Genomic DNA, 12,767 nt, shown 5'->3' on the forward strand with positions numbered 1-12,767 from the left:
GAACAGTGACCCTTCTGGCTTTTTCTGTTTATGTAGTGCTAAGGAATCAAACCCAGGTCCTCATGCATGCTAGGCAAGCACTCTACCATTAAGCCACATTCCCAACTCTTTCATTTTACTTTTTATATTTTGATTTCACAAATGGTAAGATTTAGAAAGATGCTAAGTATGGGTTTCCCTGAAAATCATGGCAAAGTTTTTACTTGGAAAGATACCCTAGGAAGCAGAAGGTATCATCTGAGAGATAGAAATAGGGATGGCAGGAGAAAAGTACATGGACACATGACTGAATTGATCCAACCAGTGTTGGATCCACAGGACCGTCTAAGGTACCTTAGGGTTATGAGAGCTGGAGATAAAAGATGAAAGGAGTGACATCGATTACGATGCATTATATTCACAAACTGACATGTTGAATTGAAACCCCTTTGTTACAACTACTTAACCCTACTTTAACAAAAATGTAAGACATTACTCTCAGGACTCTCTGGAGGAGGGAAGGGGAAAGTATTTATAATCTACTGATCCTATCCTCAACTAACCAATGCTGGCCTCAATCAGTGCTGGATTCTTTTTTTTTTTTAATTGTGAAAATACTGTACAGAAGAGTTCCAATTACATGGGCAAAATAATGAGTACATTTCTTTCTTTCTTTTTTTTTTTTTTTGGTCCAGTCGTGGGGCCTGAACTCTGGGCCTGGGCACTGTCCCTCAGTTCTTCAGCTCAAGGCTAGCACTCTACCACTCGAGTCACAGTGCCACTTCTGGTTTTTTTCTTTTTTGCTTATGTGGTGCTGAGGAATTGAACCCAGGGCCTCATGCATGGAAGGCAAGTGCTCTACCACTGAGCCATCTTCCCAGCCCATGAGTACATTTCTTATCAAGAATTATAGCCTCCTCCTTTGTTTCCCCTTCCCATCCCATCCTATCCCTGCCTCTCCCACCAGTCCTCCTCCCCCCATCCCCCACCAAAGTTGTAAAGTTTGTTTTCGACATACAACTTGTACGTCTCATTGTTGCAATGGGTCCACCTGTATCCCTATTTAAACGATTTGACTTGCATGAGCACAAGTGGAAGAGGTGCTATCACAACTTTGAGCAAAGGTGGTTGACTGTGAGAGCCATCTCACTGTGAAGCTGGTCTGTCCTGGAGTGAGGGAGAGGGAGAGAAAGAAGGAAGATCTGTGACTGTGGGTCATTGCTTGGGCGTTTGACAGGTCTGCATTTCAAAGTCCTGATATCCAATGGTAGTAGTTGTCAATTCAATCCATATGCACTTTCTTCCTTTCTGCTTTATATTCCCCAGCCCCCATCAATTCTTCTGGGATGCCTTGCCAAGTGAATACCCAATGGACTCTTTTCTCTCAGTTTTCAGGGAGGTCCAAACTCAGCTTCTTCATCAACAATTTCATTTTTAAAATCATACATTAAAATAAATGCATAGCCAGCAAAACTAAGCATCAGTAGTATCCTGGTAACAAAAACAACTTACCTATCATAGGTGTGTGTGTGTGTATGTGTCCATTTGAGGAGCATCTCCCATAACCAAAACTGGATATCTGAGAGGCATGTGTTCATGGCTACCTCTAGTTATATATAGCAATTAAAAAAAATTGGAATGATAAATACATGACTGAAGTTTTAGCAACCTGGATCTTCCCCCACCCCCCACCCTGAGAAACAGACTACATGCATTCTGTTGAAGTGCTAGTTCTTAAAATTCTAGCTACAAACAAGGAAACCCTTGTTTTGGAGGCTGAGGAAGGGTAGATTTTGTTATAAAGCTGTTCAAGACTTATTGAGTATATATTTCTTTACCTTTTATTGCTCTACTTCTTTTCTCACCTTCTGGCATTTCCTCTTCAATCTATAAGTGTTTCTGCTCTTTTACCTTCTTACTTGGTGTTTCCCTAGTCGACGGAGGAGATATTTTAAAGTAAACGCGAATGAGGGAAAAATAAATGCTGTTATTGGAATAATATCCTTTAGGCCATCAGTGTTTGTAAGGCTTTGTTTGCCTGGAGTCGGGTGGAGAGGATGGTAGCAACAGCAGACTTATTGAACAAATGCTTATTTAATTATTTCTCCACTGAGAATGGTATGTGGGCATTCATTTAACAGGGCTAACTCCATGCTACCTACTTTTAGTCTCTACTTTTATAGTTAGTGAGGTGGCATGGCAGATCTACCCTTAATTCCAGTTAAAGTGAAAACTATAAATGCAAAATAAGTCATGTGAATGGCGCTAGAAGAGAGACATATAGATGCTTTGGGGGTTTCTTTACAGAAGATGCTAAATTAGGAAAAATTTAGAAAGATCTAGGAATTCTCCAAATTTCTATGGTATATGAACATATTAAAAAAAAAACATGTACCAATTAAAGCAACAGCTGGACAAATACTGAGAAGGACAGAAAATGGGCTGCAGCAGCCTGAAGTCTTGAGGGAGAGCAAAGGAGGATTCATTTAACTAATTGTTGTATACTGTCCTGGAGCTGTCCTCTTTTTCTCCTTCTGGTGTGTCACGCAGACATACAAAAGACACAGATATGGTTTTTGTAACGCAGTACATTTTTAATCCTTTTCTTGTCACACCAAGTCAATAACTCACTGTAAAAACACTCAGGGGAGGACTCTAAATTGTAGTAGGATGTGAAACAATGTAAGAACATTTCAAATGTGATATTAATACACCAAGGCAGGGAGCATGTTTTTGTTTGTTTGTTTGTTTTCTGGTCCTGGGTCTTGAACTCAAGGCCTAGGCACTGTCCCTGAGTCTCTTTGTGTTCAAAGCTATCACTCTACCACTTGAGCCACAGCTCCACTTCCCGATAATTTGAGTACTTTATTGTGGATAAGAGTCTCACAAGGGACTTTTCTGCCTGGGTTGGCTTTGAATCCCCATTCTCAGATCTCAGCCTCCTGAGTAGCTAGGATTATAGGCGTGAGCACTGGTCCCAGGCCCTCAGGGAGCATGGTTTAATGGCTTATTATACCAGAAACATAGGCACCATTTATTTGTAAGTTTTATCTTCATATTTGCATATCTCTTAAATTGTGAAGCCATTAATTCTCTGGAAGCAAGTACCCAGAAGCAAATACTACAAAAAGTTCACCTTTTCCCATCCCCAAAGGACTGTGCTCTTTCAGCCATGCCCAGGATTATGGATATATGGATATTCATCTCCTCTTGAGTAGCAAAATGTCCATCTTAGAAAGGGAAAGATTGCCAGGTACAGGTGGCTCAAGCCTATAATCCTAACTACTCAGCAAACTGAGATTTGAGTATCACTGTTCAAAGCCAGCTAAGGCAGGAAAGTCTATGAGACTCTTAACCACCAAAAAGCTAGAAATGGATCTATGGCTCACATGGTAGAATGCCAGCCTTGTGTGAGAAAGCTAAGGGAGGGCACTTAAGCCCAGAGTTCAGGCTCCAGGACTGGCACACACACCAAAAAAAGAAAAGCAAAAGAAAAACAAAAAGACATTTGTGCAAGGTTACCCTGCAGAGCTAGTCAAGAATAGAAGAATAGGAGCAGGGCTCAAACCTCTTACCTTTTATTTCAATATTTTAATGTCTCAACCCCCCTTTGGGCATTGCTTATGTATGGAATTTGCATCCATGCAGAGATTTCTCAAAGACCTCTATTTAAGAATACTTAGTTGTTGCCCAGCTATTCAAATGTCCTCACTACAGCCACTGCAGCAGAGAATGAAAACAAGGGGAGAATTTAATGCCTATTGAAAGCTGACTCTGAGCATGTAAAGGTGAAAGTGTGTGGTCGGAAGGCTTAGCTGCCTGTTGAGTTCTTTTATTCAATAACTCAAGTAGCCTGTTGTGAGCAGCTTTAGCGCCATTAACACATCTGGAGCTAGTGGTCATACATTGGGGACTTTTTAGAATGCAAAAGTAGCTTTTGTAGGCAAACGTGTGTTAGAAAGAAATACTTCTGAAGAACAAAAGCTAACTTTATAGAGTATACCCCTCTCTCCCTGGCTCAATTCCACTGGGCTTTTGATAGAGGCCCGTGTTAAACCTATATACTTAGGTGGAGTAATAAAATTGGTTCTTCTGTTCTGGACTGTGTTTACTTTCAAGGTAGCCTTTTGGATCTTGGAACAGATCAAAAATGTCAAACAAGCTCACCTGACAGTTGATGGTATATGGACTCCACTGCTTTTTGCTGTTCTTTTCTTTTTCTTTTTTTTCATTTTATTTTATTTTATTTTTTTGTGAACATATTGTACAGAGGGGTTACAATTACACAGGTAGGATAATGTGTACATTTCTTATCAAGCATTGCAGCCTCCTCCTTTGTTTACCCTTCACATCCCTTCCCAGCCTTAAACCCATTCCCTACCCTTCTCTGGACTGACCCCTGGGGGCAGCTCTAGTGAGCTCCTTTGCTATTTGGCTGCTGGATGGGTTTAGCCAGTGGAAGCCATAGCTGAAAGTGAGAGATTGAGAGGGAGGTGAGGTAGTTATGCTGTGTCCGACTCATAATTCTGTGTCATTGTCATCATCATCATCACCACCTCTTTTATCTCTCCAAATTTCTAGATTTCAGAATAAGAGTGCATGGTGTCTTTCAGGTCACAGTTGGAAGATTCTGAATTTCTATATTGAAGGCCTGGCTCTTGACCAACAGCCATCTCTCTAAATTTACTGTCTTTGGGTCCAGGCATCTGTTCCAAGGGGCTAAGCTAAATCAAAAGAGAAGCCTAATGCCATAGAAATCAAGAGAAAATGGATCCAGAGCAAAAAAGGGGAAAACTAAAGGGAGCTAGGTGTTCTCACTTGCTTTATTGTGTGGTGCATTTCTGAGCCACATTGAATTCAAGTTAGGGGACACGGTGTCTTGAAATCACAACCCTCCCCATGTCCCTTCTACATGGACAAGGACTATCATTGCACCAGGACAAGGATAGCTACTGAACCCAAATTTGTCTTTTCCTTCAAGGGAAGTAAAAGGGATCAAGAGTAGTCCACAAAGGATACATGGTCACTCCTTTGTTTTTTCTTTTTGACAGTACTGGGGCTTGAACTCTGGGCCTGGGTATTGTCCCTGGGCTCATTTTGCTCAAGGATAACACTCTACCACTTGAGCCACAGTGCCACTTCCTTTTTCTGTGATTAATTGGAGATAGGAGTCTCATAGATTTTCCTGCCTGGGGTTGGCTTGGAACCAAGATCCTCAAATCTCAGCTAGGGGGCCTGGGATATGCTTACTCTTGAATTGATATCTAGAAATATGGAAACATAAAGGATTAAAAGATACCATGAAACAGACATACAGAAGGTAGTCACGACATGGAGAGCAGCTAAGCCACTACAGGCTTCTACCCAAGCAGCAGGGGTTCTCTAGTTATGAGGTTCCCTGCTGAGGTTCAGTGCCAACGTCACAGTTGATCTTAATAGAAGGCTCCTTCTCTGAAGCGAAGGTGGCTTTGGCAAGCAGACATTACAAAATACCATTGCAATAACAACCACTTAATGGGATTTACAGTGTCTCCAGTCAGTCTCTGAAAGATTCTTTCATCCTAGTGGCTCTAACATATCATAGAGGTCCTAGGTATTAAACTATCTCCTTGGCCACAACTGGGTTCTGGTTTGCCAGAGACAACATTTGAAATACTGGGCCATTTTGACCCACCCAACATCTAGAATTCCCCTGAGTTGCCTCAACACCCCTTGTCTTAATTTGTGAAAGATTTGTCCCTAGGTGATCTCCTAATTGGAGATAATATATTGGCACTATAATAATAGTATAATAATATATTGGCACCATCTTCATTTACATCCTGTCAGCCTTTTGGAGGACTTACACATGTTCAGATTCTTGCTTCATTTATGTTCCTTTCACAAAGCCAAGGAAAGCAGCATACACCTGCCCAGGAAGGGGAAGGCTTTGACTGAACAGTACATATGACCAATAGAGAGTAATTCACCGACCCCCAGGCCAACCTCGCTTAGCTGCTGAGATCTGATGGGATCAGAGCAGAAGATGACAAGGCTATAAGCTTAATTAAAGGAATGGTTTTGTTCAATCCATGCTCATCCTTCCCCCCTTCACCCAGTAATGCTCACACATGCCAAGGAAATCACATGAAGGATGAGATTATGACCCAGTGATCTCATTCAGGATGTGACATTATCTCATGTCAACAGCCTGAGAAGGGCAATGTCATTTTCAGCTCTGGAGAATTTTGAGCAAGGAAAGAGCACATGTTAGCCCAGACTTTTCATTTTCCTGTTCTTTTCCAAGGCGAGGGGTCCCAAGCCAGCTGTGTCAGGGAATTCAAACCCTTTCCCAATCTCTAATAAACAGCTTGTTGTCCACAGAGCCTCCACAACCCCTTCTCTTCACCACTAGTTGAATCCACATGTGTCCAAAAGCAAAACTCACATGTAGTCAGCACATCATAACAGAACATCTTCTCACTTTGTGGCATTTTCCCTCCAAGAAAGGCCAAAGATGTCTGCTTTCTTCATAAGAGGTGGCGATTTCAACCTCTTATACCTATTACTCAGAAACTAAAAAAATTTGGCCATGGAATATCCTTTACAGAATGTTCCTCTCAGCTTTCTATTCCAATCTGCTTTTGGTCACTTTCATTCATCTGCTCATGGCTGGCTGCCTGGATTAATTTTCTGGACTGAATACATTTCCTTGCATTACCAACATATGTGACAAATAACTAATCTGACTCATCAAAATGCATTAGAATGCAGCGTTCCAGTTACTGAAGGACATTTGAAATTCAGCAAGTTGTCTTCTTACTTGTACTGTCAGTGGTAGTAATATATATATATATATATATATATATATATATATATATATATATATATATATGAAGAAGGAGAGCTCATGTTCCTGAGCCCATTGTGTGCCTAGAATCTCCATCAGCTTCTTTGCTGTCGCTATTCCAGCAATCCAAGAGAACTTGGACCCACCTCTGTTTTGCACTTCTTAAGATATGTCTCAAATTAAAATTTTGAAATGTAACTGAATAATTTCTGAGAAGCCTAAGATTTAAAATCATCTAAAACCAGTAGTAAGTGGATACACCCAATATATCTAACACTGCTTAAGGTATCTTAAATATATCATTCCTTTTCTAGGACTATTTCCCTATTATGTATGCCAACGTAGGCCTTCTAAATCAGGCAATGGTTGGGCTGTATGAGCAATAAGTCTAAATGAGATGCACAACAATGCAAGTGCTCATGTTTAATCAGCTGTAATGGTCATCTATCAAGAATCTCCTATATGTACATGGAGTCACTGGAAATGAGATTTTTCACGGTATTGCTTTGAAAGAAAAATGGGGTGATTTTTACCTCTGTATTTTAAATTACATATTAAAATCTGTATTCGCACAGAAGACTGTCATGGAGTCAGGATTCAAAGAACATTAAACACCATTGCTATGCACGGATAAGTATATTTAATTTTATGTATTTAATTTTTTGTGCTGGTACTGAGGCTTGAACTCAGGGCCTGGGCACTGTCCCTTAGCTTTTCTGCTCAAGGTTAGCACTCTACCACTTGGACCACAGCTTTACTCTCAGCTTTTTTTGGTTGGCTAATTGGAAATAAGAGTCACAGACTTTCCTGCCTGGGTGGGCTTCAAACCACAATCTTTAGATTTCAGACTGCAGTGTATCTAGAATTACTGACACGAGCTACCAGTGAATGATCTGTAATTTTTCACCCACATAATTTTGTCTTGTTTTCTTCTGCTTTTTTTTTTTTGGTGGGTGGGAGCTCATACCCTTATTATTTTTTTTATAGCCACCACATGTTAGAAGGAGGCTCTTCTCAGGAGAAGAAAAGCCTGGATTAAGAGCCTGCTGAGAATTCAAGAGCAGCAAGACAAGCCCTGCTTTCCTACTGACTTTCTTCCTAGGCCTTGTGTGACCTGTTCTTTTCTCTCTCCTTTTATTTATCTATAAAAGGAAGATTGTGCATGATTTGCCTCTGAGGTGATTGTGAAGGAGAAACCATCTCATAAAAATACTGTAGATCTCTTTTCCAATAGAATGTGTGAAAACAACACGGCAGACATTCAGCTGAGGGCTGAGAGAAGCTGCAGCTGTTCCTTATGACAGAGGAACTCATTGTTGATTCCCCTCACGTGTTCTCAGGGAGAGGCAGGCTCTGTCTCTCTGGCTGCAGGCTGCCATGGTGGTTGCAGTATTCCCTCAGCTCAGTCAAGAGAGGGTAGGAGAGTGTAACACAGGAGTCAGCATATGGGCTCCAAGCTCTGGCTGCCACTCTTCAGAGTTTCCATCATCACCTTTTAACCTCATGCTATTTATTTAACCTTTGTAATTCTTACATGACCTTTCTAAGTCTCAGTTTCTGTATCTCCAAGGGTGATTATGAAGAATATGATTTAGAATGCCAGCTGGGCACCAGTGACTTGGGTCTGTAATCCCAGCTCCTCAAGAAGCTGAGATCTGAGGATCAAGGTTTGAAAGCCAGCCTGGGCATGGAAAGTCTCTGAGATGTTTATCTTCAATTAACCAGCAAAAAGCAGGAAGTGGAGCTGTGGTAGAGTGAAAAAGCTGAGGGGCAATATCTAGGCGCTGAATTCAGTACTGGCGTATAAACAAACAAAAACTTTCAGAATGCTTATAAACATCTCAGCATAGTGCCTAGCAAATAGTCAACACTTGTACATGTAAATATACTAAGAAATGTATGCTAAACTTTGAAGTGTTCATGAAGAAGGGAGCAAACAGAAATGAAAACAAGTTACACCCCAATCCCCATCTAAGGGACTGACCACCTAATTAGAAAAAAGCATATCTAATCCAATATGTAGACATCACTATAGGATGTGTGAAGGCTAAAATTAATTCTTGATTAAACCTCTGGAGTTGTCTTATTCAGGAAGTTGAAAGGATAGAAATATTGGCCACAGCTTGGGTAGACCAAAATTGGATTTGGATTAGGCAGGGCTAATGGTAAGTTAGGTCAAATTTTCTATTGCATGAGGTCAGATTTTAGAGCCTTTTAAAAGGGAAAAAGTCCTTTTAGAGAAAATTCATTTAACATTATGTCAATTTTTGTGCTTTCTATGAGAAAACTATCTTTAATGTATATGGTGTCAGAATTTTTAAATGAGTTTTTTTTTCCTCTACAATTAAAGTTATGCCTTTTAGAGAGAAGGGAACATCTCCCACTGGAAATGACTTTTGGTCCATTTGCAAACTGCTCAGCATTGAGTCACGTCTTTATTTCTGTGTATAGCTAATTGGGCCTGGGACGGTTTAAGTTGGAATTCGACAAGTTTTAATATAATTGAATCAAATTGGATCTCATAACAGGAAGGTTTCTGTTATTGTTTGGCGTGTATTCTGACATAGGCAAAATGGATTCAGAGGATAGCTATTATCCTTCCAGTATCTCCCTATAGACTGTATGTTTGCTGGGGCAGCTGGGGGGGGGGGCGTCTCTTGACCAACCCAAATCACTGATGAGATTTGAAACATCTTCTGTTAGCTCAAAGCCTCTCCCAAGTTAACCTGAGATCTTCACAAAGGGTTCTCAGTTTGGAGAGCAGTAAATAAGAAGTAAGATTTATCAGATTCGTTGACAGCCATAGGTCATTTGGAAAAAAAAAAAAAAAGTTCCCAGCGGATTCCCCACCATCTCTCTATCCCCATCCCAGAAACTCAAACCAATGGGAGACAACTGAGGCAAACTAACATCATCATCAGAAGAGCAAAGGTTGATTTCTGTCCAAATTCTTACTATTGTGTGACTGAAAAAAAAATCTTTGATCTTATTGAGAAGAACATCTCCCTGTTGTGCCCAAAATACTCATCAAAAATAAAATAATAACAACAAAAACTTAATTCTGAATGTAGAATTTAAACTATCAGTGTGAGATAGACTAGCCAATAATAAACAGGTTAGAATGAATATGCCACAAATATGGCTTGGGATAGTGAGGTGCAGAAGTGCTAGTGTGTATAGAACATAAAGAAGACCAAGTATAGGACTTTAGAAATGATAATGCTCTTGTCTACCACTGCAATCCCAGGAAAGGTTTCGGCAAGAACATAACTGAAACTCAAGAATTCTGTGTGGGGCAAACTCCTGGAGAAAGGAGTTCTTGAACAAATAAAATATCTCAACTAACTGCTCTTTCCTTCTCCTTTAACAGATTTATTATCTCCATGACTCAGCTGATGTGGGTAAGATTTAGGCTGGGTATTCTTTCTTCTAAGCAGGCTCTCAGCTAGGCAGAGCAAAGCAGATCCTTCACAAGAAAACATAGCAGCCATTCATGGTTAAAGGAGAAAGTCAACAGACCATAGGATTTTCCTACATAGAAGAGTACGCAGAAAGGCAGAAACCAAAATAGACTCAATTATGGAGTCTGAGGGCTAGTATCTAATGTCACTGAGCAGAGCTAAACACTGTCCAACTTCCATAACTGGCATAACGGTGCACGCCAGCCTTGTTCAGGTTAAGAAGCTAAAGCCAAAGCAGTAGGTAGCTGCATGAGAAAATGACTCCCACTGAGGTGAGGGGACCCTAAGACCTGTTTGATAAAAGCAAGCCCATTGGGGAGTGAGAGAGTGCAGATTCAGAGAGTATATTTAATCTCAAGAGAAAGACTAGAACTGCAATGTGTAGCAAGAAAAACATTCAGAAAGTTCTTGTTGGAGTGAGTTGGGGAAAGGCGATCAAAAGTCCATGGGATATGGTGATATAGCAAATATTAATTTTGTCTCTGCTCCTAAAACCCTTGAAATTTCTTCAGTGAGGTGTCTTTCTGAACTATTGAGATGATTGGTAGCTGGACCTACCCAAGAGCCTCAGGAGAGGGGGGCTGGATGCCAAGGGTTAGTTAGAAATGTTCAGTTCCATCTCCAGACTGCAGGGAAGGGAGAGAAGCTGAAAGTTGAATTAATTGCCAGTGACCAATGATATAATCAAGCCTGCCTATGTAAAGAAGCCTCCAGAAAAAAAAAATCCCGGAAGAATCGGGTTCAGAAAGCATCTGGATTGCTGAACAAATGGAGGCTCTGAACAAATGGAGGCTCTTGGAAAGGACATTGGAGGTGCTCATCCCTGCCTCATACCTATGTTATCTATCTCTTCCAGCTGTATCCTCTATTATATCTTTTATTCACAGAATACAGCAGCAAACAGAAGTATTTCCTTGAGTTCTGTGGGCTAGTCTAGCAATTTAGTCGAACCCAAGGTAGCGGTAATGAAATTCCCACTTTATAGGTGGTCAGTCACAAGTGCCATTGACAATTGTGACTACCTTCCAACATGAGAGCAGTCTTGAAGGACTGGACCCCCCAGTCCATGAGATCTGACTGTCAGTAGGCAAATGGTTGTCACCGTGTGATTATAGGATTCAAAATTGGTGCCCACTGGAGATCTGCTTGACCTGTGTAGGAAAAAGAAATTGTTTCCCCACTTCCCCCACAATTTGGTGACAAGAGGTGACATATTCCGAACTGTACTGAGTGTATCACGGGTAGAAAGTTTGGTTTTACTTCTCTCAAGGAAGATGGAAACAGGGAAAACAAACAAAGAAGCACAAAGGTCGGAGGGAGGAGGAGCCATACACATTAACAACAGTTAATATTTGTTGAGCGTTTGCGAGGGGCTGTGTTCCAACTTGTCAACAAAAGTAAGTTTCTGTACAACACACAGACAGTTTCTGTGTTCCCCCGAACACACACCCTCCATCTCCAACCCCCGTAGAAGGCCAAATATTTTTTTTAGGCCTTTCAGTATTTCCACAGCTATTTGGCTATGGGAAGTATGTAAATGAACTAGACGAGCTGGCTCGTAATGGTCCAGGGCTTGGCCCAAGGGGTAGAATTTAGCTCAGTAGCTGTGCTGAGAGATGGGCCATAGGATTCTCTGCATCATAGACATGAAGAATGAAGCTTGGCATTATGGAGGACATGAGTGGTTTGGTTCCTGCTTGGCGGGATCATTCATGAAGGGCAGGCATGAGCTGCACCTGGATGAGAATTTTGGCATGCCCCGCTAACAAGAGAACAGAGCAACCAGCCTGCACCTGATGCTTCTGGATATCCTTTACATAATGACGAGGAAAGTCCCCAGAGGAAATCTGTGCCATCAAGCAGACCATAGAGTACTGTAGAGCTGGGGAGAAAGGAGCCAATGCCTGGGTTCCATCTTTGGTGGCACATTCTCTCCACCCCTCAATGGGGTGATACAATATCACCAATGACTGGACATGAGGCACTGGTGGTGTGGGGAAAAGCACTGTGATCAGATACAAGAGTCCTGCCTTTAGCTCCTATTTGCCTACTAACAAGTGAACAATCTTAGGCAGTGGGCAGATGGGCCTCTGCCTCTCAAGAGTTGGAAATCTAGAACAGAAGGCACATAACACACTTCACTTTATCATGGATCTTCCTGAAGTGCCTTTGCTGTGGCATCTTTATGATGAACAGATTGGATCATCCATTTGCCTGGTAAAGTTTTGAGAGTCTGACACTCCTTAAAGGTTAAGGTCTTTCTTTCACTGCATCACTTTGGGTTATTTCCAACCTGACACTGGTAAAATAAATATTACAGTGACAGAAACAGGGTCTGTGTTTTAATTGCCAAAAGACTGTTAACTTTGCTAATGGTAAAAGAAAACATGGCAGAAGGCAGTAGGAGCCTACAATCAGAGCAATGTCACTCCTAGACGCTCTGTTTTGCAACTGTGAGAATTCATGGACATAATCTGTAATCTGAAGTGTGCCTTCTT

The sequence above is a fragment of the Dipodomys merriami genome, unplaced genomic scaffold, assembly GCF_024711535.1.
Source record: "Dipodomys merriami isolate MVZ:Mamm:240054 unplaced genomic scaffold, mDipMer1.0.p SCAF_1, whole genome shotgun sequence".
Classification (NCBI taxonomy): Eukaryota; Metazoa; Chordata; class Mammalia; order Rodentia; family Heteromyidae; genus Dipodomys; species Dipodomys merriami.